Consider the following 19300-nt stretch of genomic DNA (forward strand, 5'->3'; position numbering starts at 1 on the left):
CATGCCATGCCTGCTAAACAAGATAAAATATGTAACGATTTAAGATTTTTACAACGATTATGTGATTCTTGTGTTTATGAAACACGGAATTAATTATGGATTTTTGGTATTCAATGAGAGGAAGATTCCGTCGGATTTGGGGTTTTTAAGTATAGCCGTTGTGCCAACACCTCAAGTCGGGTTTCAACCAATCAAAGAGTATTGATTTGAAATATTTAATTCAAGGAAAAACTGAAAATCTCTTTATGATGGGATCATGATCGTTCTTAATTAAAATCCCTAAGTAAAATATTAAGTTTTAATCAGATGTTTTCCAATGAATGAACACTCATTGAATCCTAGATCGATACGGGGAAGGCTGTCAGTGGCAGGGGACTCCTATCTATCATGGTGAAATGCGACGAATATAAACGGTTATATTCGGACGTTGTATCATTGGGTCCAACTTAACTAAATTATGATAATAAGGTGAATGTAAACGGTTATATTCAACTATTATGAACTTAGAAGCATAGAGTTTGGTTAAAAATAGATAGATAAGATCAATTGTTGTTCACCAAACTATCCAAGAATTATATATGATATAATTGACAACTGTTGTCTACCTAAATAATCATGTTTTAAGGACTACCAGTGGTTGACTTATGACATGACGAAATATGGATCTTGGCTCACTAGAAAGATTTATGGGATATACTTTCCGAATTAATAGTTGGGGCTATTAATTTGATAAAAATAGTGGGAGATATATTATGAATATATCATATGCACATAAATATTTAACTCAGACAATCTAATGTTTATTTTGCACTTTTATCATTGTAGATACTGAATAATGGCAAACAACACAAACACACTATCTGTACGATCAGTCCTTGAGAAGGAAAAATTGACAGGAGGAAACAACTTCCTAGACTGGCAGAGGAATTTGAAGATTGTCCTCAGGCAGGAGCGCAAGCTTCATGTCATTGATATTCCTCCTCCAGGCCCCCTCCCTGAGGGTGCTACTGCTGATGAACGAGCAGCACACACAAGGGATGAGAATGATGCAAATGATGTTGCATGTCTTATGTTGGCAACTATGAGTGCTGAGCTTCAAAGACAGCATGTGCATATGGATGCATATACTATCAATGAGCAATTGCAAATCATGTTTGCAAGCCAAACTCGTCAAGAAAGGTTCAACACGAGTAAGTCACTCTTTAATTGCAAACAAGGGGCAAGTGAACCAGTTGGCCCACATGTTCTGAAGATGATTGGTTACATTGAGTACCTTGAAACTTTGGGTTTCCCGATTAGTTCGGAAACTGGTATTGATCTAATCATGAATTCTTTGAACAACAAATTCACTCAGTTTGTTGTGAACTATAATATGAATGAATTTGAAAAAACACCTATTGAATTGTTGCATATGTTGAGAACATATGAGGCCAACATGAAGATAGCTGAACCTGCTCCCATACTGATGGTGGGCAATAAAGGTAAGGCCAAAGGGAAGGGCAAGTGGAAGGGTAAGAAGAAGATTGGATCTGATTCTACACCCAAGCCAAAGTCAGGTCCCAAACAGGCTTTAAAGCTTAAAGGTGGTGTTGCCAAGGGTGAATGTCACTACTACAAGAAAGCTGGTCACTGGAAGAGAAACTGTCCAACTTATTTGGAGGATCTAAAGAAAATGAAGGCAGTTCAGATTTCTGGATCAGGTATTTATGTTATAGAAGTCAATTTGTCTATTTCTACATCTTGGGTATTTGATAATGGATGTGCTTCTCACATTTGTATAAATGTGCAGGGCCTGCAGAGAAGTAGGACTTTGGCTAAGGGAGAAGTGGACCTAAGAGTAGGCAATGGAGCAAAACTTGTTGCTTTAGCTGTAGGGACTTATTATTTATCTATGCCCTCTGGGCTTGTTTTAGAACTAGATGACTGTTATTACGTGCCTGCGATATGCAAAAACATTATTTCGTTTTCTTGTTTGGACAAGAAAGGTTTTTCATTTACAATAAAGAACAGCAGTTGCTCTTTTGCTTTAAATGATTTAACTGTAAGTCTAAATGTAAAGACAACCCTATCTGTTACATAGGGATGATAACTCAACAATAGAACAGGACAAGTAAATAACACTACGCCTGCACCGGAATCGGAACATACGAAGACAAAGGTTGAAGAAGCCATCTACAGTCTTGAAGGAATAAGTTCACTGGAAGAAGTTCATTAATATGTTCATGCCTCAGTGAAGAATAAAGATTGAAGTATTCAAGATTGTGGAAGTAATGAAGATGTTGTCCGAGTACTCGAAAGATTTCAGTGCAACCCCTGAAGCAAGATATTTCTATATCTTGGTTGGTTAATTTACAATCAACAAACTGAAGCATAAACTAACCCGGAACCGACTGATCAATGTTTGCTGACAAAGAAGGTACAATGTTTAACTTCAGTGTTTGTCGCTTGTGAACCAGACCAGTGCACTAAGCGTCAGCACGTACGGAGTTTTGCAAAGTATTTATCGATCGAAGAATTGATCCAGTTATATCAAGTCATTTGTTCCAAAGCCAAGCCAAATGCCTTGCCTCTGCAAGCTGTATCAAGTCTACTGCTCAAATGTCATATGTCAAGCTTCCACAGAAAGCCATATCAGGAAGTGACCTATCTTTTATATGTGTGCACTTATATATTTGTATATGTACAAATATATTTATATATATGTATATATGTATATTTAATTAAATATAATATATATAATATATATGTATATATGTTTTTAAACATATGTATATGTATATTTATATGTATGTATATTTAAATAAATATATATGTATATAGTATATGTATTTATATTTTACATAAGCAATTATATAATTAAGTGTATATATATATTATATTATGTGCATAAATATATGTATATTTAGAGAGAGTTATATATATCTTTATATATATATTTATATTTATATTTACACATAGTTATATGTATATTATATATATTTAAATATATGAGAATATATTTAAATATATGTGTATATATATGTTACTATATGTTTATATAAATATTATATATATGTATATATTTATATATACTTTTCTTTATATATATTTATGTTTATATTTATATTTATAAATAACTATATATATATCTCTATATATATTTATATATATATTTACATTTGTATTTACATATAATTATATATTATATATATTTAAATATATGAGAATATATTTAAATATATGTACATATATTATTATATGTTCATATAAATAAAATATATATGTGTGTATATATTTATATATATTTTTATTTATTAATATAATAACAACATAATATATTATATTATATATATATTATGCATGCATGTGATGATGTCAGGTGTCTAGGGCAACCTAGGGTTTGCATGTGCATCTAGGGTTTCACTGTGAATACAAGGAATGCACCATCTAGCACGTGAGATAACATGAAGACCTTGTTGTGGCGCAAGTTACATGTTATATGAAATAGACTAAGGCATGAAATCATCAGTAGTACGTACACAGGGCTCCTTTGAGCGCAAGTTGAAGAGAGAGAACAGTGTGACCTGTTGCACCCCTGGCGCAACTTATGCTGAACACAGAAAATGACTAAGGCGTATACACTGTGATCATACTGGGAGTTTGAAGCGCAAGTTGGTGTTGGCGCCACTTACTTTTACATAAAAGAATATATATATATATACCTGCTGTGGTTAGCTCCTGTGCATGTGTGGAGTCACAGTGGCGCAAGTATATCTTCTAAGTCTTGCACACACTGGGATGCACACTGGCGCAACTTTGATGTCAAAGGCGCAACCTTTGACCGTGGAGGACCATCAGGCACTTAACGTGGCGCCAATTGTTTCTTGATTTTAATTAAGTCAAAATGACTCAAGGTGAACACAGGAGGCGCAAACTCATGCAAGGGCGCAACTTCCCTCAACCTGGCGCAAGTTTGGATTCAATGAAGTTAACTAGGGTTAGTTAATGAAAAGTCTATAAATACATGAGATGTGGGTTCATTAGTAACACACTCTCCACCACCTTTTTGGTGGAATGGCTTTGTGCCTTGCACACTACTACACACAAATAAACTCTAGCTTAGTTTTGTATTATATATATATTTAGAAGCTAGGGTTTGTGAGTGTAAGTAGTAGTAGCCATTGTAGCCAACCTTCGGGTTTGGATTTATAGCACCCTTCGAGGTATTTATCAATATACAGATATACCTTGGAAAATATTGTGTGTTGGTTTAATATTTTCATATCCTCAGAAACCGACCCGATAAATATCTGGAACACGAAACCCATTACAGGACTGCAATTTATTTATCCGCAAGATTCGAAAGAATTTTAAATTGTAGTGAGTATCGTATTCAACCCCCCCTTCTACGATACTTTGGACCTAACAATTGGTATCAGAGCCAGGCTGATTGATATACAAATCAGGATCCTTATCGTACGGAAAATCAATAACCTAGCTTTTGATATTTGATTAGGGGAAATGTTCTTCCGGTTTGTGTTGCTGAATTTGTTCGTAGGCCTAAGCAAGGATTATCTGTCGGATACTGAACTTTGGACCGGGACTTATAAATTTATACTTTAAATTTTAATAAGTTTATTTTATAAATTTGACTTAATTTATTTTAAACTTGTTAATTGAGTTTATTTTGAATTAATTAAATTTATCTTATAAACTTAATTAAATTTACTTTATAAACTTTACTAAATTCATTTAATAAATTTGCTTAAATTTATTTTAGACTTGTAAAGTTTACTCTTAGACTTTATCAAGTTTATCATAAATTTTTATAAATTTATTATTTAAATTTGTATAGTTTATGATTTAAATTTAAGTTAAAATATAAAATATAAATTTAAGAGGATTTAAGTGATTATGGATATAAGTTCAAGTTCAAGGGTTCAATTTAGTTTGTTCTGGAAGCTATGATTTAATTGGAGACGAGACACTTGAATATTTTCAAAAATTAAATTTATCAAATAAATTTTAATATATTTACTAAATGAATTTGAAATAAATTTATTCTAAACTTATTCAGTTTATTATGAATTTATTTGAATTTTTTTTAAATATAATTAAATTTACTTTATAGATTTAACTAAGTTTATTTTATACTTTATTTTCTTTCGTCTTTTAAAACTTAATTTTAAAATTTATTTTCTTTATAATTTAAACTTAGTTTAAATAATCAAGTGTCCCGTAACCTTTTTAATTATTCTACTCCAAGACAAATCAGATTAACATTTAGTTGAGACAGATCATGCTGACAGATTACAAGACAAACACCGGGCTTTCAAATACCAGATTCTCAGAACCGGTAATGGAAGTACATTGATGACCCAATCCAATTAATTTCTCAAAGGATTATTAGAAGCAGTTTTTCTATGTTCAACAAAGTTGATTGTGATTCGAAGAAGATTCTATTGAAGACTGATTGGACACTACTGACAGTGAATTTTGAAGAAGGTACTTCAGGCCTTGATCTGAGTAATTACTCCAACTTGATTATCAGATCACCAGATCAGGATGGGAATGTGCTACATCTACAATGAAGCAATTTCCAGGGCTCGGAATGTCAACTTTGAATGGCACCACTAGTAGTAGGAAAAGAGAAGTTTTTGCAAAAGAATCTTCAAGGGATTTCAAATCTAACTCAGTGATTCAGGGATATACAATTACTTAGTGAATTGTACCAATGCTAAATCTATCTGGAATCATCTGAGACCAAAGACAGAGAACTGTGGAGGTTTAAGGATATAATTATCGAGTTACTACCGCACCAAATCAGTTTCGTGCATTTATGTCAGAACCTTAGAATTGAACAGAAGAGTTTGTAACTGCTGAATTTGAGGAAGCTCAAGTCGACGAAAGTTAACACTTTTGAAGAATGTGAGGAAAGAACTTCAAGGATTAGCATAACACTGTCTGAGAAGTTTAGTCATGTCAGATTCAGACGGAATCCATTGGTTTCAAGTGGAGACTCTTCAGGGTTCAGTTCGATAGGTTGTTTGAAAACTGAGTTGGTCAGTAAACACAATATTGATTGGTATCTTTAGCAAAGGTGGGTTGCTATATATATTGAAGCCTCGACAAACAAGGACGATAGGGTTTGTCTGGAAATTCAAGTGGATGTTTTGAAAGAAGCATCATAACAAGTTCTAATGCTACATAAGGAAAGGTGTGAGATGGATCAGTTACTGATGAGAAGGATGATTATGGTTATCTGGCTATCCTAGCATTCTCTGAAGATGATTCACTTTGCACATCTCAGGTATGAATTCTTTCTAACTCTGCAATACTTATTTCATTATATTCAAAGCATGTTATAAATCTCTGAGTAGAATTGCTTAACACACAAGCACAAGCATGATAGCATCACAGTAGATAATGTTGAACTAGTATGCTAGATCACTGTTCTGGTAACTAGGATTGATGATAATCTTGTGCATGTGTCTTTAGCAGATTCTTAACATGTGTATGAATATTTAGGATTTGATTATTTGCAATGGTGAGATTAGAAGCTTTCCTTTGGAAAACAACTCTTAGTTTTAGGGGTTATGATCCTAGCATGTATAACTTTGTTAAAACACTTACATTCAGATTCCCTAGTACAATTAGATTTGCTTATCTAATCTGAATTGTTTGTTAAGGATTTTATTTTGTTCTATGATGGAATGTCTACCTTGTGTCAGTAGAACTTTTAGAACTTCATGTTAGATTTAAAACTGACTTAGGTAATAGAGATAGTATAATGCCATATAACAACAGATTGGAATCAGATCCTTATGCTCTTGGAAGATTATTGAATATGTAATTCTACTTGATACCTGTTGCACTTGTGTTAATTGGTTTAAGTAGAGAGTAGTGAATTTTCTGAATTGCATAACTGCCTGTCTTGCTATTGTCTTATCTTTGATTGTTTGCCATGTGTATTCAACATCATGTCTGCTTATTTTCATGTCATGAATGCATGTCTTTGTACTTGCATTGATTTTAGAAAAGCATGTTTGAGAATCACATTAGGGCAATGTCTAGATAAGAATTAGCATGTTAAGGTTGCTCCTGTTGTTACCATTGTTAAAGAAAAATCTCTAATCCATCCGGACCCAGTTATGATTGGGGACCATAGAACTCTTTCCATTTGTGATTGCAGGTTACATATGATCCATATGATTTTTGGTGCACTCTGTTTGCTGAGTAGCTGAAATCATATGATTCACAAAAGTACCTTGTTAGCAAATGTGATCGTGTGAGCAGTTCCGTCAATAATCTTTGAAAGATGACAACAAAGATTCTCTTGTGGGACATGCTTGTTTTCCTGGAATGTCATCATGGAAGTATATCTTTCTTGGAAGAGTCAAAACACACAAATTCTGAGTATCAGACTGTTCTCTGACAAAGGACATTATGTCAGTTCATGGAATAGTGCTTTATCTCAAATCAGGAAAGATGTGAATCTGCTCGTAGCTAATATGGAACTTCAACTAAAGATGGAGTGAGCTATTTCGATAGTAAAGCTTCATGAGATAAGTATTAGCTATGGCACTTGAAGCTCTCGCACTTGTATGTCAAAACAAGGAGCTCTTTTTATTAGTAAGAAGAGATTTGGTGAGAGGACTGCCTCATCTGGAATTCAAATTGGATGAAGGATATGAGTTATGTCAATAGGGAAGTCGAAGGAGCATCGCACAGAAGCAAAGATATGATCAACATTACTGAGCCGCTTCAGATGATACGTATGGATTTCTACGGATCAGCTAATGTCATGTCTACAAACAAAGTCAAATATCTTTTTGCGATGATCGTTGACTACTCTAGATTCTTTCGTGTTGTTCATATGTGTTCGAAGGACAAGACGTCACAGATGGAGGTTGATCAAGATGAACCCTGATCATTGATAAATCCAGAAAAACACCATTCTTTCCAGTGACCAATCAGAAGCAAACACTAACTCTTGGTATGTGTTTGGAGGAAAATGCCTCTTTGCAAGTCTTGCATTTGAAGATCAAAGAATATTTTCCTCGGCTACTCTATGGAGTCTACAATCTACAGGGTGATTGTGATTGATCAATAGAAGGTGATTGTAAGTCTAGACGGGACATTGAACGACACTTTGCTCCAAGCTGTTAAAGGTGATAGTATTGGTTTAATAATGATTCAGATCCGAGCAGAATCTCTTTGCAAGGATGAGGATTATTAAGGAGATCCCAGCAACAGCTTAGGGGGAGCATTTGGTGGATCCACTAGTCAAACTCAACACCACATTGAAGATGAACAGGACATATCAAGAACGCATCTGCTTAGACAAAGGGTTTGAAGTCAATATCATTCCCGGGTTCTAGTTCTTAAATGTTTCGAATGGTGAAGTGAAGACTAGGAGAGATATTGTGAAAGGATGTTATTTCTTTGGGTTTCAATCTGAAGTGAAACTTAAGGAAGATTCAGAAGCTCTTAAAGGGATCCAGATTGAGTGATTGCACAACAAGATGATCTCAATCAGTTTGAAAGCAGATTGTGCGGATTCTGATACCCGGACCTAATGACAATTCATTACATAGTACTTGTCGGGTATTTAGATTCCAATTGGATGTTTTTGGCTCTGTTACGAGGGACAAGCCAATTTGGTTGCTAAGAGTTACTACAAAGGAGAAGGTTATGAAGATGATGGAAATAAAATCTTCAAGTTTAGGACTCTACATCTTAGGGGACTCAACGACCTTCATGATTGAACTAAAGCACCATTGACGAGACTCGGGGTCAGGATATTACAGTGAGCTAGAAGATGAAGCTTCATACAAAATTTCAAGGACCTTGCAGTTGCAGATCCAACAGAATTTGTATATCTCTTTCTTCACCAGCTCTCTATGAGTTGTTATCCAAGACCTGATGATAGTCACGGACAGGGTATGACTTCTGACTAGCATATTTTTGAATATCTGTTTGCTAGAGTCATATTTGGTATCCAAAGTATTACCTCTCATGATACAAGGCACACACAATATAACTATCTGTGCTGTGATACCATGATTATATTATATGTGGACTAACGTCACTTGTGCAAGATAATTGCTAAGTGAATGCAGATTAGTGATATGATGAGTTTGTTGGAAAGTTGCAATTCTTTATGGTCTACTAGTTAGCCTAAAGAATGATGGCAATAAAAAGAAGTCAAGGATCTTTTGAATATGCGCATTTTGGAAGATTCTAGACCTGCCAAGACTTATGCCAACAACCACTGGACTTGATCAGTACAAGAGAGGTACATCAACTGAAATGTCAAGTCTCAGAGGTATTCAACCTATCACTCTACTTAACTGCAAGTGGATCACATACTATATTTTTCATAAGGTATTACTTATTTCATGAGCATGTCTATCGTATTTATTAAATGAATTCATGAGTATTAAATTGTCTATACTTAGGACTTGTGAATTTATTTAAAATCCAGTACCTCGTGCTTTTTGCTATTATATGTGATTGCCATGTTTTTTGCTTTGCATGCTTAGATGGTGATTATTCAGTTTTAGCATGAGTGTTTGTTATTTCAAATTATTTAAATTGTGTTGCATGACAATTAAGTGACTTATTTGTTCATGATTTATATGATTAGGGATGACATGAAGCATGACTTAATTATGTTATTTTTCTTGATCTATACCTCTTTAACCATTGGTATCTAGTAGAGAACTTTGTCATAATCTAGTCGTGATATATCTGTATTTGTGAACATACTTAGGATTATTTTCTAGGTTGAATTCATTTTTATAGGTATAAAATCTGAAGCATGACTTATTTGTTTCTAGACTTGTGACTTGTATCAGTAATTGGTATGTGGTTAGAATCTAGTTAGAATTTAGTCATGATATACTAGTATTTGTGGAGTTACTTAGATTCTCACTAGGCTGAATCCATTTATATTAGTGTATATACTTGAAGCATAACTTTTTGTGTTGGATATTTGATGATTTATTAATTGATATTTTATTTCATGTCTAACTGCATATAGTTGTGATACTTTTAGTGTTAGTGACATTTTTGCATGCTTATATGTAGATCACTAATATTAATTGTTAATATTTTCTGCGAGGAGTTGTGTGAGTTTACTTGTACTCAATGCTTACATGTAAAGGACTTGTGAACTTTTCTTCAACTTTCCCTCGGGCTTGCGAATATCTTTGTATGATTATCATGATTTTAGTTGTTATATGCTGATCTGATAATTATATGATATTGCGTAGGTAATTATTATTTTATCTTAGTTAAATTGTGATCCATAATGATATGCTTATTTGTTTTATGATTGACTTTGATAGAATAATAGAAGCATGATTAATTCATTTTTGAAGTATTTAATTGGTATCTATTTTTGATGCTTTATTGATGTTTTATTTGTGAATTGATTGTGATGTATTGGCACTGGTGAAATATTGTTGCATATTTCTTAAAACCACTGGTGCTAATATATTTTAGGTGTTTAATATTCTGAGTACAAAGGAGACAACATAATCTTTATTCTGTCTCATATTTATGTTCTGGAGTGGTGAGTTTCTTCAAAGAAATTTTCTTATCAATTGATTTCAACAATTGGTATCCACTACTCTATTTCATAAATACTTCTTGGAATATTTTGCATCTATACATGTAGCGTCATAAGACGAGATATTGATTATCTTGTATTTGTGTACTTGGTGATCTTTGTCACTTGCAGCGTCTGTTTTGACGATGTGCTAGTATGAGGCCTTTTCACTAATTAGTGTGGCGAGTGCTTTATACACTGTAGCGCATAAATTTTCTTGTTTCCTTTTTAAAATTGTAGTGAGAAACAGGAGTCTGTGTCTTTTTCAAAGACAAGTTCATTTAAACCTTTTATGCATAGATTCAGACTCTTGTACTCAAACCAATTTTTAATGGAAAACTTTGATTCTTTCATCGGTTGTGATTGTCATTCTTTATGCAAATTATTTTTACAATCACAACTGATTCATTTTTCCTCAAAGATTAAATGCAATTGCTTTCATTCAAAATCATAGATTTTCTAAAATGCATTTATATCTCTTTCTGTTCTTCGGAACTTAATCAGCCTCTTGGCTTTCCTAGATAGTCATAAGGTTGAAAACCAACAATCTTTATCCCAGACTATAAAACCAAATTCAGAACACATCCCAACTTTCCCCATGGAGTAATAAGGAACTTATTAGACTAGAGGTCAATGAGGGAGAAACTGTACTTGTTGCAGCAAATAAGGATGTGAGGGATAGTGTACCCACAGCTCTACCTCTCAAGAAGTAAAGGTGTTTTCAAAATTGAGGTAACAGTTTGCTCATCTGTATTCTCTCAAAAGAATATAGAGCTGAAAAGGCAATAAAACAGTCTCTGGAATCATTCTCTCGACAGGATGAGTCCATTGAAATTCGCTCGTCAGCCAGAGCATCTTGTATTGAGTCAAGCACATCATCAGTAATCACTCTGATGAAGAGCCTAAACAAAAATCTTATGGACACAATACAAGAGAGTGCACAGTAAGGTTAAAGGTTTTGTTCCAGAAGCAACTTCTTCATTTACCATTTTACGGTAAATAAGATGGTTGATGCCTTTACAGGTGTAAGGAGGAAACGAGGATCTCAATTGCCAAATCTTCAGGATTCTCGTCTCCCTCCCCAGATAAGAACAGATCTGGATCCAATCGGAATGGATTTCCTATTTATAGGAGATCGGCAACTCTCTGACTATGAGTCAATTTATTGATGAGTCGGTTGAGGATCGGGGATTTACGAAACCCCATTGCACCGCCAGTGACCTCTCTTGAAGGGGCTATGGTGATTTTCTCATGCAGGTACAGAAGACCATACTTTGAGTGCTGAGAGAAACACTGTGAGCCAAACACTGAGAGTTAAACACTTGGTGAGATTCTGAGAAGAACCAGTTAGATATCTGAATGAGAAATATGTGAGCATGAGTGAGTGCAAACACATAGGAAATTGAGAAGAGTGAAACACTTGTGAGGTACATATAATAATAATTGGTATTGGAAGCTCACAAGTTGTTGAAAGAATTGACGGAAGCAACTACGGTTCATTCCATTTCACGGTGTGAATTTATGGTTGATGATTCTCTTGAATCAAGTGTCTTCACAGACATTGAGGAGGACTTAGGCCTTTGCCATAATTAAGCCTTTGTCTAACCTCCCAGAGCAAACAACTCTGGATCCTTAATTGGATAAGCCACTTAGTGGTTGGCAACTTGTGGACCATGATTCGGATTTATCCGATGAGTCTGCAGGGACTGGGAATTACGAACTCCCATTGCACCACCGGTGACCCCCTTTAAGGGTGGCTAAGGTGATTTTCTTGCAGGTACTCAGCATTTTGGAAGCTCAGTATTTGTGTGGAGGGATATACTTACAGAACTCGTGAGTGACACCCTTACCCAAAAACCGAGAGAAAATTGAGTGTTGAGTGATACACCTGCAGAACATTTTAGTGAGACACCTACTAATTACCAAATTTATACCTAAAGACAAAGTGGATGTTGTTACTGGAATGTCAGTTTTTATTCATTACTTTTCCATTTGGAACCTATTCTTTTAGCATAGGGACCAACCCAATCAAAGTAAACCCTTCTTCTGAACTCTTTCTTCGACCCCAGCTTTAGCGTTGTTTAGTTCTCTATGGGGATATTATCTTTTGGTACAGGATGTATTGGACACGTTCCTTGACCATATTTGATACCACATATCCTCGGAGGATTCCACAACTAAGGGGGAGAATATATTTAGGGGGAGAATTTATGAAGGGGGGAAGAAAAAGTAAGTTAGCTTTCTTTAGCTGTCTACAACTAAGGGGGATTAAACTACTCTTTAGCTGTGTACTACTGAGGGGGAGATTCTTCTTCAACTAAGGAGGAGGATTGATCTTTCATCTAAGGGGAGACAACTACTTATCACTAAGGGGAACCTGATCAAGGTAACGGGAGGAGAAGTATAAGGTGATACATCTATTCTTCAGTAAGTGGTAGACAGGAACTTATTCATTACCACTGGAGAATTCAATGTAGCTGCTGATTATTCTTTGCATAATGGAATGTTTTGAATTCTCTTCAAGACAGACTATGAGGATTATCTGGCAGGTAAGCAAGAACCAGAGAAATAAAGGTGATATGCACATCTGTTATTTCTATTCATGAAATCTGGAAATGTATTATATGATCCAGAAACTTTGTAGCATTATTTACTAGTCCAGGACTCTACTTTTTCTAGTGTTAGTTGAGTTATCCTCCAGAGGATTTGCTTGTTGTGGTTAACAAACAAATAGGGGGAGATTGTAAGTCTAAATGTAAAGACAACCCTATCTGTTACATAGGGATGATAACTCAACAATAGAACAGGACAAGTAAATAACACTACGCCTGCACCGGAATCGGAACATACGAAGACAAAGGTTGAAGAAGCCATCTACAGTCTTGAAGGAATAAGTTCACTGGAAGAAGTTCATTAATATGTTCATGCCTCAGTGAAGAATAAAGATTGAAGTATTCAAGATTGTGGAAGTAATGAAGATGTTGTCCGAGTACTCGAAAGATTTCAGTGCAACCCCTGAAGCAAGATATTTCTATATCTTGGTTGGTTAATTTACAATCAACAAACTGAAGCATAAACTAACCCGGAACCGACTGATCAATGTTTGCTGACAAAGAAGGTACAATGTTTAACTTCAGTGTTTGTCGCTTGTGAACCAGACCAGTGCACTAAGCGTCAGCACGTACGGAGTTTTGCAAAGTATTTATCGATCGAAGAATTGATCCAGTTATATCAAGTCATTTGTTCCAAAGCCAAGCCAAATGCCTTGCCTCTGCAAGCTGTATCAAGTCTACTGCTCAAATGTCATATGTCAAGCTTCCACAGAAAGCCATATCAGGAAGTGACCTATCTTTTATATGTGTGCACTTATATATTTGTATATGTACAAATATATTTATATATATGTATATATGTATATTTAATTAAATATAATATATATAATATATATGTATATATGTTTTTAAACATATGTATATGTATATTTATATGTATGTATATTTAAATAAATATATATGTATATAGTATATGTATTTATATTTTACATAAGCAATTATATAATTAAGTGTATATATATATTATATTATGTGCATAAATATATGTATATTTAGAGAGAGTTATATATATCTTTATATATATATTTATATTTATATTTACACATAGTTATATGTATATTATATATATTTAAATATATGAGAATATATTTAAATATATGTGTATATATATGTTACTATATGTTTATATAAATATTATATATATGTATATATTTATATATACTTTTCTTTATATATATTTATGTTTATATTTATATTTATAAATAACTATATATATATCTCTATATATATTTATATATATATTTACATTTGTATTTACATATAATTATATATTATATATATTTAAATATATGAGAATATATTTAAATATATGTACATATATTATTATATGTTCATATAAATAAAATATATATGTGTGTATATATTTATATATATTTTTATTTATTAATATAATAACAACATAATATATTATATTATATATATATTATGCATGCATGTGATGATGTCAGGTGTCTAGGGCAACCTAGGGTTTGCATGTGCATCTAGGGTTTCACTGTGAATACAAGGAATGCACCATCTAGCACGTGAGATAACATGAAGACCTTGTTGTGGCGCAAGTTACATGTTATATGAAATAGACTAAGGCATGAAATCATCAGTAGTACGTACACAGGGCTCCTTTGAGCGCAAGTTGAAGAGAGAGAACAGTGTGACCTGTTGCACCCCTGGCGCAACTTATGCTGAACACAGAAAATGACTAAGGCGTATACACTGTGATCATACTGGGAGTTTGAAGCGCAAGTTGGTGTTGGCGCCACTTACTTTTACATAAAAGAATATATATATATATACCTGCTGTGGTTAGCTCCTGTGCATGTGTGGAGTCACAGTGGCGCAAGTATATCTTCTAAGTCTTGCACACACTGGGATGCACACTGGCGCAACTTTGATGTCAAAGGCGCAACCTTTGACCGTGGAGGACCATCAGGCACTTAACGTGGCGCCAATTGTTTCTTGATTTTAATTAAGTCAAAATGACTCAAGGTGAACACAGGAGGCGCAAACTCATGCAAGGGCGCAACTTCCCTCAACCTGGCGCAAGTTTGGATTCAATGAAGTTAACTAGGGTTAGTTAATGAAAAGTCTATAAATACATGAGATGTGGGTTCATTAGTAACACACTCTCCACCACCTTTTTGGTGGAATGGCTTTGTGCCTTGCACACTACTACACACAAATAAACTCTAGCTTAGTTTTGTATTATATATATATTTAGAAGCTAGGGTTTGTGAGTGTAAGTAGTAGTAGCCATTGTAGCCAACCTTCGGGTTTGGATTTATAGCACCCTTCGAGGTATTTATCAATATACAGATATACCTTGGAAAATATTGTGTGTTGGTTTAATATTTTCATATCCTCAGAAACCGACCCGATAAATATCTGGAACACGAAACCCATTACAGGACTGCAATTTATTTATCCGCAAGATTCGAAAGAATTTTAAATTGTAGTGAGTATCGTATTCAACCCCCCCTTCTACGATACTTTGGACCTAACATTAACCTATGGTGTTGCGCGTTTATTTAATGGTTTATATGTTCTTGATTTAGATAATCCTGTCTGTAACATAGAAAACAAACGACTTAAAATGAATGACTCAAATCAAACATACCTCTGGCATTGTCGTCTAGGCCACATAAATGAGAAACGCATATCCAAATTACATAAAGATGGATACTTGGATAAGTTTGATTTTGAACCATACCAAGAATGCGAATCTTGTTTGCTTGGTAAGATGACTAAAGCCCCTTTCACTGGTAAGGGTCAAAGGGCCACTAAACGTCTGGAGCTAATACATAGTGATGTATGTGGCCCAATGCGTGTGATGGCTAGAGGAGGCTACTACTACTTCATAACATTTACTGATGATTTCAGTAGATATGGATATGTATATCTTATGAAGAACAAATCTGATTCTTCTGAAAAATTTAAAGAATACAAGGTTGAAGTAGAGAAGCAAATTGGCGGAGGTGCAAATATTAAGATCTTACGATCCGATCGTGGGGGTGAATACTTAAGCACCGAATTTAAAGAATATTTGAAAGAGTGTGGTATTGTATCACAACTCACTCCGCCAGGCACACCTCAATGGAATGGAGTTTCAGAGAGGAGAAATCGCACCTTGTTGGACATGGTGCGGTCGATGATGAGTCATGCAGATCTTCCAATAAGTTTCTGGGGTTACGCTCTAGAAACAGCGGCTTTCACACTAAACCGTGTTCCTACTAAGAAGGTTCAAAAGACACCATATGAGATATGGAAGGAGAAACGGTCAGGCATGAACTTTATGAAAGTTTGGGGATGTAAGGCGTTTGTGAAACATCAAGTATCTGACAAGCTTGGGCCTAAATCCGAAGAGTGCGTTTTTGTGGGATACCCTAATGAAACAAAGGCGTATTATTTTTATAGTCCCTCTGAGCAGAAAGTGTTTATTGCTCGAGATGCTGTCTTCATGGAAAGAGACTTTGTTTCCAAGAAAAACAGTGGGAGAACTATAGATCTCGATGAAGATCGTGAACCACAAAATAGCATTGAACCTGAAGTGGAACAAGAGCAGAATAATGATAATGCTCAACAAACAAAGGTTGTTCGTAGATCTGGTAGAATTCGCCACGAGCCAGAGAGATATGGATTTCTCTTGACTCAGTGTGGTGATTTGATGCTCATAGATGAAGATGAGCCTCTCGCATACCAAGATGCTATGAACAGTCCAGACTCTAAGAGATGGCTTGAAGCCATGAAATCCGAGATAGATTCCATGTATGAAAACCAAGTATGGACTTTGGTTGATCCACCTGAAGGGGTAAAACCCATAGGGTGCAAATGGGTTTTTAAGAAGAAAAGAGACATGGATGGAAATGTTCAGACCTATAAAGCTAGGCTGGTTGCAAAAGGTTTCAAACAAATTCATGGTATTGACTATGATGAAACTTTCTCACCAGTGGCTATGGTTAAGTCTATAAGGATTTTGCTTGCCATTGCAGCATTCCATGATAATGAAATCTGGCAAATGGATGTCAAAACAGCCTTCCTTAATGGAAGCCCTGAAGAGGATGTGTACATGACAACCTGAGGGTTTTGTCGATCCAAGGAATGTTGGCAAGGTATGTAAATTGCGTCGATCCATATATGGATTGAAGCAATCCTCTAGGAGATGGAATATCCGTTTTGATGAAATAGTCACAGAATATGGCTTTGTTCAAAACAAAGATGAACCATGTGTTTACAAGAAGGTTAGTGGGAGTCATGTGGCATTCATAGTACTGTATGTTGATGATATACTACTAATGGGGAATGACATACTTACTCTAAAGGCTGTTAAGACTTGGTTAGGGAGCAATTTCTCTATGAAAGACTTAGGAGATGCTTCCTACATTCTAGGAATGAGGATCTATAGAGACAGATCTAGAAGAATGATCGGTCTAAGTCAGAGCACATACATTGATAAAGTTTTGCATCGTTTTGGAATGCGAAATGCAAAAAGGGGATATGTCCCTATGTCTCAAGGGATAACAATCTCTAAGGACCAGTGTCCGATATCATTGGATGAGAAGGACCGCATGAATAAAGTTTCATATACTTCAGCAATAGGATCTATCATGTATGCCATGGTATGTACTCGCCCTGATGTCTCGTATGCTTTGAGCATGACGAGCAGATACCAGTCTAATCCAGGTGAAGGTCACTGGACAGCAGTCAAGAATATTCTTAAGTACCTGAAAAGAACTAAAGATTCATTCTTGGTGTATGGAGGAGAGGAGAAACTCGTTGTAAAAGGTTACACCGACGCAAGTTTCCAAACAGACAAAGATGATACTGTATCACAGTCTGGTTTTGTGTTTTGTCTAAATGGAGGTGCTGTAAGCTGGAAGAGTTCAAAGCAAGCAACAGTAGCCGATTCTACAATGGAGGCTGAGTACATTGCAGCTTGTGAAGCAGCTAAGGAGGCTGTTTGGATTCGAAAGTTCATTTCTGATTTGGGAGTGGTTCCATCGATCGCAGATCCCATTGATTTATACTGCGATAATAATGGAGCCATTGCACAGGCTAAAGAACCTAGATCACACTCCCGGGCAAAACATATACTCAGGAGATTTCACCTCATTCGAGAGATTAATGATAGGGGTGATATACACATATGTAAAGTGCACACAAATGATAACATTGCAGACCCACTGACCAAAGGCTTGTCGCAGCAGAAGCACGATGGTCACACTAGTTCCATGGGTATTAGATATATGGGTGATTGGCTCTAATGCAAGTGGGAGATTGTTAGTGTAGGTGCCTTAGAGGTAATACATTGTTCTTTTAAATTTTTATGTCAGTTGTTCATTCAATAAATGTATTTATTATGATCGTAATTACTGCGATATTTTGTTAGCATAATAAATGTCCTTAGAATCATTATACGCATTATATAGTTTAAGTACATGACTTGAACATGAGATTATATAATATATCATATTCTTAAAGGTCCCTCGTCGAGTATTATTATATAGGACAATAATAATACATAGATAGACTAGTATGTTGTTTGACAAGATAACCACATTTCATTGGTTATAAGTATGGGGATACCAAAGTAAATACATAGGTACATGTGAGAGTACATGGTACTGGACGGACCCACAGTGAGATTCTTCATGTTTAATAAAGTCATAAGAAAGACTCACAGCGATAATGGTGTAATGATCCTTTGACTTGAAATCTTTATATTTCTATACGAGGATTAATATATTTTGACTACATTAAAAGTCACCTTTGACCGGGTGATGATAAAAGTGGACATCGGGTATATCGTGAGTCGTATGAGAAATATGAATGATAGATAAAGGATTTAACCCTCCTATAAATAGGAGAGATATTATTGGCCACTTGATTGAGTGAGACTATAAATGCATGGCCATGCTCAAATAATAATTTGTCTTGATAGTCTACTCATGGATCAAGTAAACCTGGATTAAATATTGAAGAGGATGACTAAATACATGCCTCGAGTTTAATCTATAATATGTATGGTTAAAAGGATCATATTACACGAAAAACATTATTCACGAAAGGTTTTATCTAATCACGATTTAATTATTGTTTAATT

The sequence above is a fragment of the Daucus carota genome, chromosome 6, assembly GCF_001625215.2.
Source record: "Daucus carota subsp. sativus chromosome 6, DH1 v3.0, whole genome shotgun sequence".
In the NCBI taxonomy this organism is placed as follows: Eukaryota; Viridiplantae; Streptophyta; class Magnoliopsida; order Apiales; family Apiaceae; genus Daucus; species Daucus carota.